We start from the raw sequence: 12,414 nt of genomic DNA on the forward strand, positions 1-12,414 counted from the left end.
TTTCTACACAAAAGGTCTTCTCAGCCAGATAAATTCCTAGAAGTGAGGGTAATGTGCTTAGAACCCTAAAAACAAGTTACAAAATTCATGTGTTTCCGGTGTCTGACAGAGATCACTATGACTGCTTTGTGTTTTTTCATTCACAGTTACATGTAAAAGGAAGAAATCATTCTTGGTGCCTGAGGGTGTCAGCCAGCCCTGGATCACGGACTGAAATGCAAAACATATTTGGTTATGTCTGAGGAAAGGGGTCTTCACACACACATGAAGAAGCACAAAGGCACAGAGTCAGGTTGGGAAACCTGTACCGTGTCCTGTCCCAGAGCTACCAGAGAATGGTGAACTGCCCCTACAGTGTCTCATCCACATGGATGTGAAGGGGCGCAGACATGCAGTGCCAGGCAGGAGAACCCCAACACCCAGTCAGAGGAAGGAGCACTCTGCCCTGGATCTTTCCAAGAGAGCCTCAGCCCTGCTATCTGCTCCTGAAACCCATCAAGATAGTGACAGCAAATCTCGGGATGACAGTTCAGTCTGAGTGGTGTTACAGGATAGAGGGAAGAGCATTTAGGGATTGTTCAAAGCTTATTATGGATTCTGCAGGGGGGGTACCCAAAGGTGAAGAAAGAGAGGGATTGAAATGATTAGGAGAGGCTACGAGAGGATCTGCCACAGGAAAGTATAAGGATAAGAGGTTAAAAGGGTCTGGATATGTGTAAACTGGGCCTGTAAGAACACTTGTCTCATCACACTCTGCAACTGATCATTGCAGACTGTCCTGTCCTCTCAGTAAATTTCATTTCTGTCTTCCTAGGTGGAGGGGTCTCTGTTTCATATGTATCTCTGTTAATGAAAATCTAGGTAGCAGCAACCACAGCTAGACCATGGATCACAGGCTCCTGGTTTCTGGGGCCAGCAAATTCAATGAGTGAGAGTATGTGCATCAGTGGGTTAACACCAGCAAATATCAAATTAGGCTTGGTGGCAAGTAGGTTAGTAGCTTAGCAGTCAGGTGCAGAAATGTGTGTCTGAGGATGAACTCACAGAGGTTGAATCATATATGTATGGCATATAGAGCATCCATACAGTTCTTTCACTAAGTACTTTTTTTCCCCAAACTTAGAAACTTAACTATTTTTAGGCTTCAGTCATCAAATATCTCCCCAGGTTCTCCATTCATTCTAATAATCTTGGTCTACATCTGTTCTGATTTCAAGTTATATTTTCTGACTATTATCAGTCTCAGTTGTACTGGTTCCAACTGAGGTCTCATCAATGTTGGCACAAAAGACTCTGAGCTTTGAATTGGCCTTTTTATGGCCTTACTTGTGTGGTGTTGCCAAAACCTGTATTCTCTTCTACAAAAAAATACAAAATTCCTATTCAACAATTTACCATTATATTTGAATAACTGATAAACCATTCTTCCCCTCATAAAATGAGAATATCTGAAATTATTGCCTACTGCAATATATTTGTTTTTTTCAAACTTATGTTAGAGAAAGCAGAAAGTAATTTTGAAATGGATAATTCAAATGTTCTATTAAAATTCTGCATGTTTTCAATATCCAAATAGGAGACATCTGTTGTATTGCTTGAATTATTTTTAAATGTCACCCAAGATGAATGAAACTTTTTCTCTATCACTACAGAAAAATACCACAACTTGGGTGTTAAATATAATAAATTTTAAAAAGAAGGTCATATTAGGACATACCTTTTAAAATTGAAATATTTACATATTCCAATTTTTTAACATTTATATAATATTTATATAATATTTACATATTTATATATATTAATATGTTTTCTTTTGCTTCTGTGTATGTGAGAAATATGCCTGCTGCACAGCTTCTGGAGTTCCTTGTTTCCAGTTACAAGGATATAGCTCCTTGTGTAGGGATGGAACAACAATCCAGCTATGGAGATACATGTGTTAGGGAAATATATTTATAAGTGGGTCAAGTTCCCAGTAGTATCATGACAGGTTATTTAAAGGCAACTCAAAGTGAGCACCATGTGCTGCTCAAATTGATCATTGCATATGTAAGTTACTATGTACTTCAAGACTCCCTAGTTCTTATATACTCCACTGAAAACTGTTCCCAAATGAAATGTGATCTATTTACTCACATTTTTCAGTAATGTCCAACTATAGCTTATTACCCTGAAAACATAGATATTGATAGAGCAGCATTATCAGAGAGGTTTTTAATGTTAAAAATTACTTCATAAGGTAAATCTTGTTTTGTTTTGTTTTGTTTTTCCTTTCTTGGAGGAAAAAAAAAAAAGAAGAAAAAAATAAAGAAAAAAAGAAAAATAAAAGAAAAAAAAAGGAAGAAATATTCTGCTATTTAGGTGGTGTTAGACGGCAGGCAAGAAGCTTTTTAAATTTCCAACTAAAACTGTTTTTAGGAACTGGAAATATTTTGCTTAGTATATAATAATAGTTAATGTGAATAGGAAGACATGTTTCAGAGAAAACAATTGACAAGATGATATGCTTTTGTATGAACATCCTTTGCTGTGAGAAAAAGCTGTAAAAACATTTCAAAGCTATCCTAAGCTAAATAAAGATTACTCTGCAGTGCTCACAAGAGAAAAGAAATAAAGGCTGTTCATCTTAACATGTCCTATTGCAAACTAACAGTTGGAGAAACAACTGAGAATGAGAGAAGAAACCTTAAATCTAACCCTCCTGTTTTCAAGAGAGGGAACAGTGTCTTTACTGCAGATGGAATTAAGTAATTTACTCTCACTTCTCCTCAGACTACAGGTGGAGGAAAAGTGTCAGAATTTCTCCTTACAGTTCCTCTTTGGGTGGCATAAATTACATTCAGTTAAAGATGGTTCCTCAGTTCTAGCCCTCTGAGACTGCAAGATACTCAGTACTGTTCCTAGAAAAGTGTAGAACACTTTTAAATTTTGTGTTCATTTTTTAAAGGAAGACATACAGAGAAGGAAAGACTGGAGGGAAGAGGGAGAGGAGGTGTTAAAAATCAGTAAGAGGAGAAGCATATAATAGATATGAAACTATTCTCTCTCCATTTCCAGGAAGACGTCAGAAACATAAATTCTGTTTTTTTAATTGGACTTTCAAACCCTTTTACAGTGCTCAGTTTTGACTGTGGGAATTGGCGTTTGTGAGAGGGATTAATCACCACATGTATTTTCTAAAAAGCTTTTCAGTTTGTGCAAGTTGATTTTGAATTTTTTTTCTTTAGGGTTTGGAAAGAAGTAAAATCTGCTCCTTCAAGGCTGTCACAATATTAAGACTTAATTGCTGTTCCTCCTCCTACCTACATGTGATTTAGCCACTCTTATGAAATAGCTGAAGTATGCTATATCCAGAGAAAGCATCCAGATATATGCATATATATGCATATATCCAGAGAAAGCTCAATTGCACCTCTTTTTGTTGGCACGTGTTCCAGTCCTAATGTGTTCTTGCCTAATTATGTTGCCTTTAGCATTGTAGGCTAACCTGGAGTTAGTACTTCATTTCTTCTTGGTCACATTTCACAGAGCATTTCACCTTGAAAAGGTGGCGCATATCTTTCTTGCCTGCTTAAAGTGCACATTTATTCATGTACATTAACTGTAATTACCCTACTGGCTCCTCGTATGTTCCTCATATCAAAATATCACAAAACTGTGGTTAGGATTTAATAATGTGCAAATAATCTTTTGAGCTGACACAGTGTATGAAAACAGAATTTCATATGATACTATAGTACTACTAACAGCAGAAGTATTTTTATTACATGAGTCTTACTCATTTGGTTTCCATAGAAACCTTTTGCAATTGAAAGTTATTTCATTATTAATAGACTCTACATGCATTTTGTTTCACAGTTTTTTGTCTGTTTTACAAATGCCAAGCATTTCTGAGTTTTGCAGCTTAAGTTCCTATGGGGAGTTCCTTTCTCCTTCTGTTGACTTAAAAAGTAGGTCTATAGTTTTCCCTAAAGCTCTCCATGTATTACTTCACATTTTACCTTACCAGGACATATAAAATACTGACTTAACAGTCTTCTTGAAGTTGGATAGGCTATATCTCCAGCCCTGATTCCATGGACTGTCAGGGCAAAGTAACTTCACAAACAGTCTTACCTATTGTTCTGTTATCCTACCTTCTACCCCTCTCTGACTGTCATCTGAATATATATATATATATGTTCATACATATATTTACATGTGCATCAAAAGATTCAGCAGGATATGTACTGAGGAGAAAAACTGGAATGCAAACTTGTAAGGGCTTGGTTTCAGTTTTCTGGGGCTAATACTCATAATTTACTCTTAGCTTTTTTGTGGGCAGAATGATTTCTTATATTTTGAATTCATAAATTAAAGTTCCACTATTTAGAACATGTGGTCCTTACAATAGCTAACTTGAGCTAACATGATATGTCAAAAGAAAGTGTCATTTCTCATTCAAAATATAACCTTTTCTCAGTTTCTATGAGAAATGCCTTTAATGCATCATCTGATTACACATTTGACAGTCTATAACTGGGCAAAGGGGGTTGCCCACACCCTGGAGCAGTCTATGGCCCACTTCCACACAGCAGAATCAGTAGGAGGTAAAACAGTTAGAGTTTGGTGAGACATACCTCCTGCATAAAAACTAGATAAACTAATATTGATTTTAAACTTCTGGAGGCATTGCTCATGCAGTAGCACTGGGTCTCCTGGAGCAGCTGCAGGGGAGCTGGGTATGTCTGATGTTGGATGCAGCAGTGTATAAAGCAGCAAATATAGATGGGATGAATTGTGTTTGCTGTATAAGGTTCATCTACACTGCAAATCAGGACATGGTATGCCCTGCCTGAGGTTTCCTCAAGTCTGCACCTTTTGCAAGCTGAGTCCATGTAATATGCTAGAATTACAGAATCATAGAATGGTTTTGGTTAGAAGGAGCCATAAAGATGTCATTCCAACCCCCCTAAATGGGCAGGGAAACCTCTTACTAAGCCAAGCTGCTCAAAGCCCCATCCAATCTGACCTTGAATACTTCAGGGATGAGGAATCCACAACTTCCCTGGGCAACATGTTCCAGCATCTCACCACCCTCATATTGAAGAATTTCTTCCCAATGTCTAACTTAAATCTACCCTCTTCTAGTGTAAAGTCCTTGTTATATCACTATGGGCCCTTGTGAAAAATCCCTCCCCAGCTTTCCTGTAGCCCCCTTTAGGTACTGGGTGATGACTATAATATTTCCCCAGAGTCTTGTCTTCTCCAGGCTGAACAACCCCAACTCTCTCATCCTGTCTTCACAGGAGAGGGGCTCCAGCCCTCTGACCATCTTTGTGGCCCTCCACTGTATTTACTTCAACAGTTCCATGTCCTGGAGAATTCTCCAGAACTGGACACAGTACTGCAGGTAGGTTCTCATGAAAGAGGAGTAAAGAGAGAGAATCAGCTCCCTTGATCTGCTGGCCATGTTTATTTTGATGCAGCCCAGGATACAAGTGGCTTTCTGGGCTGCGAGTGCACATTGTGGGCAAGAGGAGAGCCTAAGTTAGAATCTGGAATCAAAAGGCAATGTAAACATAATCCATGTGCCTTGGGCAAAGAATAAGGCTCTATTTACTTTCTTTCTTCTATTCCAGGTACAAGCATGGTGTTTTGTTTCCATGTTGTATAACAAAAAACAGTAATAAGCCGAACACCTTTAACTTGATGGTATATGGGGTAGGAAAAAATATGTCCATTCTTACAGTCAATACATCATCTAGCTTATGATATATGATTGCTCTTATGATATGATAATATGATTGTTAATTAAGGAAGTTTGGGATTTGTTTTTGGTTTTTTTAATCTATCTATAGCCTACTTATGACTGTGATATTCCAAGGAATAATTTGACAATATGCAGAGAAAGGTGTCATCTCCTAGATGACCTCCAGCCTGTTACAAATACTTTAAAATTCATGAGGAGATTCAGCAAATGAGTTCAGACAAGCATCCAAACAGTTAAGCTTATCAGACCCTCTAAGGTTTTCCCTAAAACTTCCTGAGAATTTCGTTTCATCTGTCTGTGCTTTGTCATCTTCTGGTTTGTTTTTTTGTTTGTTTCTTTTTTGTAACACTTTGGTTTTGGTGTATTTTTTACCCTTAATCATTGGAGAAATCTCTATACCTTCTCTGTGTCTTTCCTCCGACTGGTGTTTTGCCTATTTCTTGTGTATCTTCTTTACTACTCTTTTCTGGTTTTTGGCTTTCTGTTTTTTCTTTCTTTTATTGAGTTATAACATTAAAATATGGTCAGACTCTGACCTTTACCCTCCTTTTAGCCAACAGACTAATCATCAGCAAAAGATCTGGTTCAGTTGTCTGCAGTTAGTACTTTTATATAATGATTCAGATGAAGTCTATTCAAAGCCTGTATTTGCCAAAACAAACAGCACTTGGAGAAACAGGTTTACAGTAAGATTCCTGTACTGAATAATCCAAGCTTTTTTTTTTACCCTCAAATTCATGGTCTCATCCAAATTGTATTATGTCTGTGTGCTGCAGCTAGCACTCTAATCAGCTTGTAGAAATTGAAAATTTCCTTTTGCCTTTGTCTAAGAGTACTTAGGTGGATTTTAACAGGTAAATTTTTTCTCTTGCCAGATCCATGCTACTAAAATTTGGGCTAAATAATCCCTGCCTTTTTGAAACTATAAAGTTTGATATTATGTTTGAAGGAATGTTCCTTATCTATCATAGTGTTTTAATATTCCTGCCTAGTTCCTGTAATTTAATCTTATTGTCTGAATCCCTGCAAGGTAATACATAGGTAGTCTGAGGATCTTTGACACAGGTAAAAACTGGTGCAAAAATGACACCTTTCTCCATATCATGCTCATGCAGTAGAGATGGTTTTGGATGGGCACTGCTGTTCATTCCATTCCAATCAGAGTAGATAATTTTTTACAATCTGAAGAATGTCTGCAGCCCACTTATAAGTTCTACCACAGAAACACAGAATCATCTGGGTTGGATGGGACCTCTGAGATCATCAAGTCCAACCCTTAATCCACAACAACCATGGTTACTAGATCATGGCTGAATTCCACATCAAATCTCTTTTTAAAAGCATCCAGGATTGGAGAATCTACCACCTCCCTGGGCAGTCCATTCCAATACCTGGTCACCCTCTCTGTAAAGAAATTTTTCCTAAAATCTAACCTAAACCTCCCCTGACAGAGCTTAAGTCCATGCCCTCTTGTCTTACTGGTAGCTACTTGGGAGAAGAGACCGATCCCCCCCTGGCTCCAACCTCCTTTCAGGGAGTTGTAGAGAGTGATGAGGTCTCCCCTGAGCCCCCTGTTCCCCAGACTGAACACCCCCAGCTCTCTCAGCCCTTCCTCACAGGACTTGTGCTGGATCCCTTCACATCCTCCTTGCTCTTCTCTGGACCTGCTCCAGCACCTCAATCTCCTTCCTAAACTGAGGGGCCCAGAACTGGACACAGTACTTGAAGTGTGGCCTCACCAGGGCTGAGTACAGGGGCAGAATCCCTTCCCTGGACCTGCTGGCCACACTGTTCCTGATACAGGCCAGGATGCCATTGGCCTTCTTGGCCACCTGGGCACACTGCTGGCACACTGTTCAGTTTCTTGTCCACCCAAACTCCCAGGTCCCTCTCTGTCTGGCTGCTCTCAGCCACCCTGTGCCCAGCCTGGAGCTCCCCATGGGGTTGTTGTGGCCAAAGTGCAGGACCTGGCACTTGGCCGTGTTGAACCTCATCCCATTGGAATCAGCCCAACTCTCCAGTCTGTCCAGGTCCCTCTGCAGAGCCCTCCTGCCTTCCAGCTGATCAGCACTCCCCCCCAACTTAGTGTCATCTGCAAATTTGCTAATGGTGGACTCAATCCCCTCATCTAAATCATCAATGAAGATATTAAACAGAACTGGACCCAGCACTGATCCTTGGGGACACCACTGGTGAGCAGCCACCAATTGGATCAGCACCTTTCAGCACCACTCTCTGGGCCTGGCCCTCCATGCAGTTCCTATTTACATTCTGATGTCACATCACCCTTTGGCTTCATGCAATGTACAGGCTTTCTTCTCAATTACCTATCTCCTTCATTCCTGAGAAAAAAATTGTAATTTTTAATTTGTAATTACAATTGTAGAATTGTAATTTGTTGCTTATAACAGTTTCGATCACCTTGTTCTAAACTGTTTTAATTCAAATGACAGTTCCAAATGCCATTACAGAAAAAAATTTATAGAGAAAAATAGAGAGTCTCAATTTTATTTTTCCTTGTGTAATAGTATGATTTAAATCAGGTTCTATATTTTATATAAATAGAAGTTAGAATTCTCCAGGACTTGTGCTCAGACACAGTGTGGTTATATCTTTTTGACAGATGTAGTGAAATGGGGTTGAGAAGCAACGATACTTAGTGTTTAGCTGCTCCTCCAAGATGTAAATTTTCTTGTAAACCACCGAGTCTCCTCTCTACAGCTTTAGAGGCAGACGCAGTACAGCATGTTGGTTGGAGGTTAAGACAGTTCTGAACTGATATCCCAGAAAAAATATGATTCTTATGGGGAATTTGAGCTTATAAAGAGACTTATTTTGTATTCACTGTCAGGTCTGAATTCCATTTTGATCGAGTTGTCTTCTTTTACCCCTTCCCATAACAGCTAGTAATTTTGTGAAGACGCAAAATGAATTCATGAAGTGTGCCTCTAACTTTTGAAATATACAGGTGCTGTGTTGTCATTCATTCAAAACAGTGTAATCTGCTTGCCATGGCCTTATTTTAATAAAAACAATTCAGGTATTTGCTATAGAGAAGTGACATGACCTTGAAAGATGATTGTGTTTGTACTGAAGAGGTGAATATTCTCCTATCAGTCACTGACCAATTCATCTACACAGAGTCATAGACTGTATTAAAAGCTTCTAGCAGAGCTTAATGTACTCCCCTCTTCCTTTTAATAAAAGTGTTAGAGGTAGGATTTTTAGTTGCTGCTTGGCTGGAATTGGGCTTGCCTAGATAAAATATACAGGAAGAGTTTCATCTCATCTATCTTCAGCCATCTAAAAATTTGATGTGTAATCTGCACACTTTGTCTAAGTTTCCTCTATAACTAAGAATTAAAAAAAGAATTCACAGAAAGCCATTTTTCCTCATATCTCAGGTGAGATAGATTGCTCTCTGGACATACCAGTTTTTTATTTTTCCTGTATAATTTTATAGAAGGAGTCTATATGAACAACTTAAACCAGACAGACAACTTTTAACTAACTGAAATTACATGCTGCTAATTTTAAGCAAGTGGCTTGAATTAAAACCATGAGATTCCTGTTTTCTTCAAATACAACATCTGAAATTCAGCTAAAGGTCTATGTTTAGGCAGCAAAACAGACCCAAGAAGTAGTGTGTGATTAAAGTCATCCCTTGCAAAAATCAACAAACAATTCACACCTCTGAGTTATTAGTTCAATCTGGGAATATCAAGGAAGCAGGGAAAAATGTCTAAATGTTTAATTAATGATATTAACAATAACTGCTGGTCCATGTTGCAGCATTCATCTACTACCTACAACCCCATCCATGCCAGAATCCAATCTGTGCTCCTCAACAGTGTCAGCCACTGTCAGTAACATTGAAATAGTCAGGTTTTAGGCATTTTCTAACATGGTTTGTGTTGGAGTACTTTACTGATAAGTATGTGAATAGATGTAAACTATTTGAAAATGCATCACATTTGTAGGATACATCAGTTATGGAGTGAAACTGTACTTGCCTGGAAAAAGCACAGTAGGATCCTCTATTGGCAATATTATACACCAGAAGTATTTAGCTCAGCTGTTTAGCAACATGGATGCGTTATGCAATATTGGTTGGAATGATGCTTCAGTGACTTTCTTTTTCCCAAAGAGGTAGACATTAATGCCTTTTGTCTCTTATCTGGAGTATTCACATGTAATAGTAAAAAAATGCATTCAAATATATCAAATAAGAGCACAGCTTTGCATCTTTGCATGAGTCTTTTAGTAACCTCATTAGCTTTGGCATTTAAATATTGAACTTTTTACCTTTTTTTTCCCCAAAGTGATTAATTTTTTGCCTTTTGCCACCCGTGTTAATTTAAAATTACCAGAGCTGGTATTGTGCTATGTAAGAGTTCTTCTGTGTAGGAAATTTTTTTCTTAGAGGATATAGCATTTGGAAGAAAGGCAGAAGTGTGCAAAAGGGGGGCGGGGGAATTTAAGCAAAATTAGAGACTTAAGTAATCTTATCTGTTTCCCCCTTCTCCTCTCTTTTTCCTAAGATAGGCTGCTCTTTACTTGAAGTTCTACTTTGCCTAATATGGATTTTGTGATTTCCCACAAGAGTTATGGTCAGCATAGGAACCAAAACCGATCAGCCCAAGAACAGTTGAAATGTTTCTGTTGTACATATAAGAACATTCATACCATACTGGCTATAATTGATTTGGCATACACTGGAGACACAGGAACATACCTGGATCTCTCTGCAGCGCTGTTTGATGCAAGACTCAACCAGTGTCTTATCAATTTGCCTTATCTTCAAAGACTCCAAAATTCTATGAAGGCTTTATTCTTATGTCTTAAGCTTCTAGATGCTTAAACTGCTCATAAACCTGCTTATAGGTCCTTAAAGTTGCCTTCATGGAAGTTATTAGAACTTCTTGTTCCAAATACCAGCATGCTAGACAGTAAGGGGAGCTGTGGTATCATTTGTTTTTCATTTGCTGGGAGAAAGGTCAAAGTTTCCAGATTCACTGAAACCTCAGGGAAAGCTGATGTGGAAAGTGTTGCTGTGATCAGTAGGAATCACTAAAATGTAGAAGTGCATAAACATTATTTAATATAAGGGGCAGACTTTTGCACCATGAACTTGTAAGAGCCATTGTCCCATCACAGTCAATGATAATGTCTTAGTCTTTAAAAAATTGTGGGTTATATGGTTTATATGCAGACTATAGATTCCTTACAACCTTCTATTTCTGAGAGAAAATCAATACTTGGGAAAGTTGGAAAAAGATCTGCTTTCCTTCTTTTGCATAATTTTCGTAATTTTCATAAAACTCTTTAGTTTTATCAAAGAGAAGAAAATCCATATGTGATTCTTAGGTATCTAAATCAGAGTTTTACAACTTTATTGCGCAATAAATTATTTAATTTGGAAAGTTTTATATCCATCTATTGTTCTGGGCAAATAATGGCTTTAATAAGCTAAATTTGAAAAGAAGACACAGCCTTTCATTGCAGTATCTATGATGGCAACCTGACTTGGACACTAGCTAAATGCTGGAAAACCTGAGGCAGTAATGAAATCTGGCTCCTGGCCAGCACCACTGACTCAACTCACTGCAAATGCAAAGTCTTATGTAGAAGCCTATGGCACAGTGACAGAATTGCTTTCAGCTTGGCAAGAGCAGTATAAACAGACCTATGGGCTGAGAATACAAGTGCACAAGAGAACTGTAAACAACTTGACTTCAAGAATCCCAGCTGAATAACATATCATGTTCTACCACAGTTACAATGCTAGATCTCACGAATGTAACCTTCACAAAGGATAAAAGCTACAGAGAAGGTTGCATGGTTCACATTTCTTTGTGTATCAGATGTACAGAAGAAAAAAAAATCTGTTAGTTTTAAAGCAAATAAAAGAACTCTCTTCAATTTTTATGCACAAAAAAAGGGCAAAAGAAGCTTATACAAATAGTAGGAATTTACACTAGTAAGTAGCATACTTTCTTATTTGAATCAAAGTGAGTAAAATTTCTATCTCAATTCTTGTGATTATCTCTTTGCTATCTGACCCCAGGGGGCAAAAGACTTTGCTGCTTTCTCAAGATTTCAAGGCAGCAAAGGCCATCCTGTGATATGCCTTTGTGTTCTTTTGATGACTGTGGTCGTGTGAGAGCAGAAGCACTGCCAGTTGTACAGTGATACACCAATTTTCTTTTAATAAACTTAACAGCAATATGATGCATCACTGTTTGATATTGAAAATACACCACCAAAATAATTCCTCAGGCCGTACACAGAAATGTCAACTTTTTGTTCTTTTGCCTAAACATTATGAAACATGTCTACAAACCATCTCGCATTTTAAGATCATCTAATGAATCAGCAGGTATAGAAGGAATGATGAGTAATGTACTCATAATTTAGGAAGATAACTTTCCAGTTTTTCTCCAGAATCAAAATAACTGCTATAATGGCAGACATTTCCATTGGAACAATTGTGAATGAAAACTGGATAATGTGATTTGCCAGCAGATTTAACCATTGAATAGTGTCTGCCTGCAGACAGACACAGCAGCAGGGAGAAACCACCTAGGTGGGCTACAGCAGACAGCATCAATATGCATCCTTTGAAAGAAAGGATCTGTGTGCCCATGCATGTATGTGTGGTGTAC

Source organism: Heliangelus exortis, chromosome 1 (assembly GCF_036169615.1).
Source record: "Heliangelus exortis chromosome 1, bHelExo1.hap1, whole genome shotgun sequence".
Lineage (NCBI taxonomy): Eukaryota > Metazoa > Chordata > Aves > Apodiformes > Trochilidae > Heliangelus > Heliangelus exortis.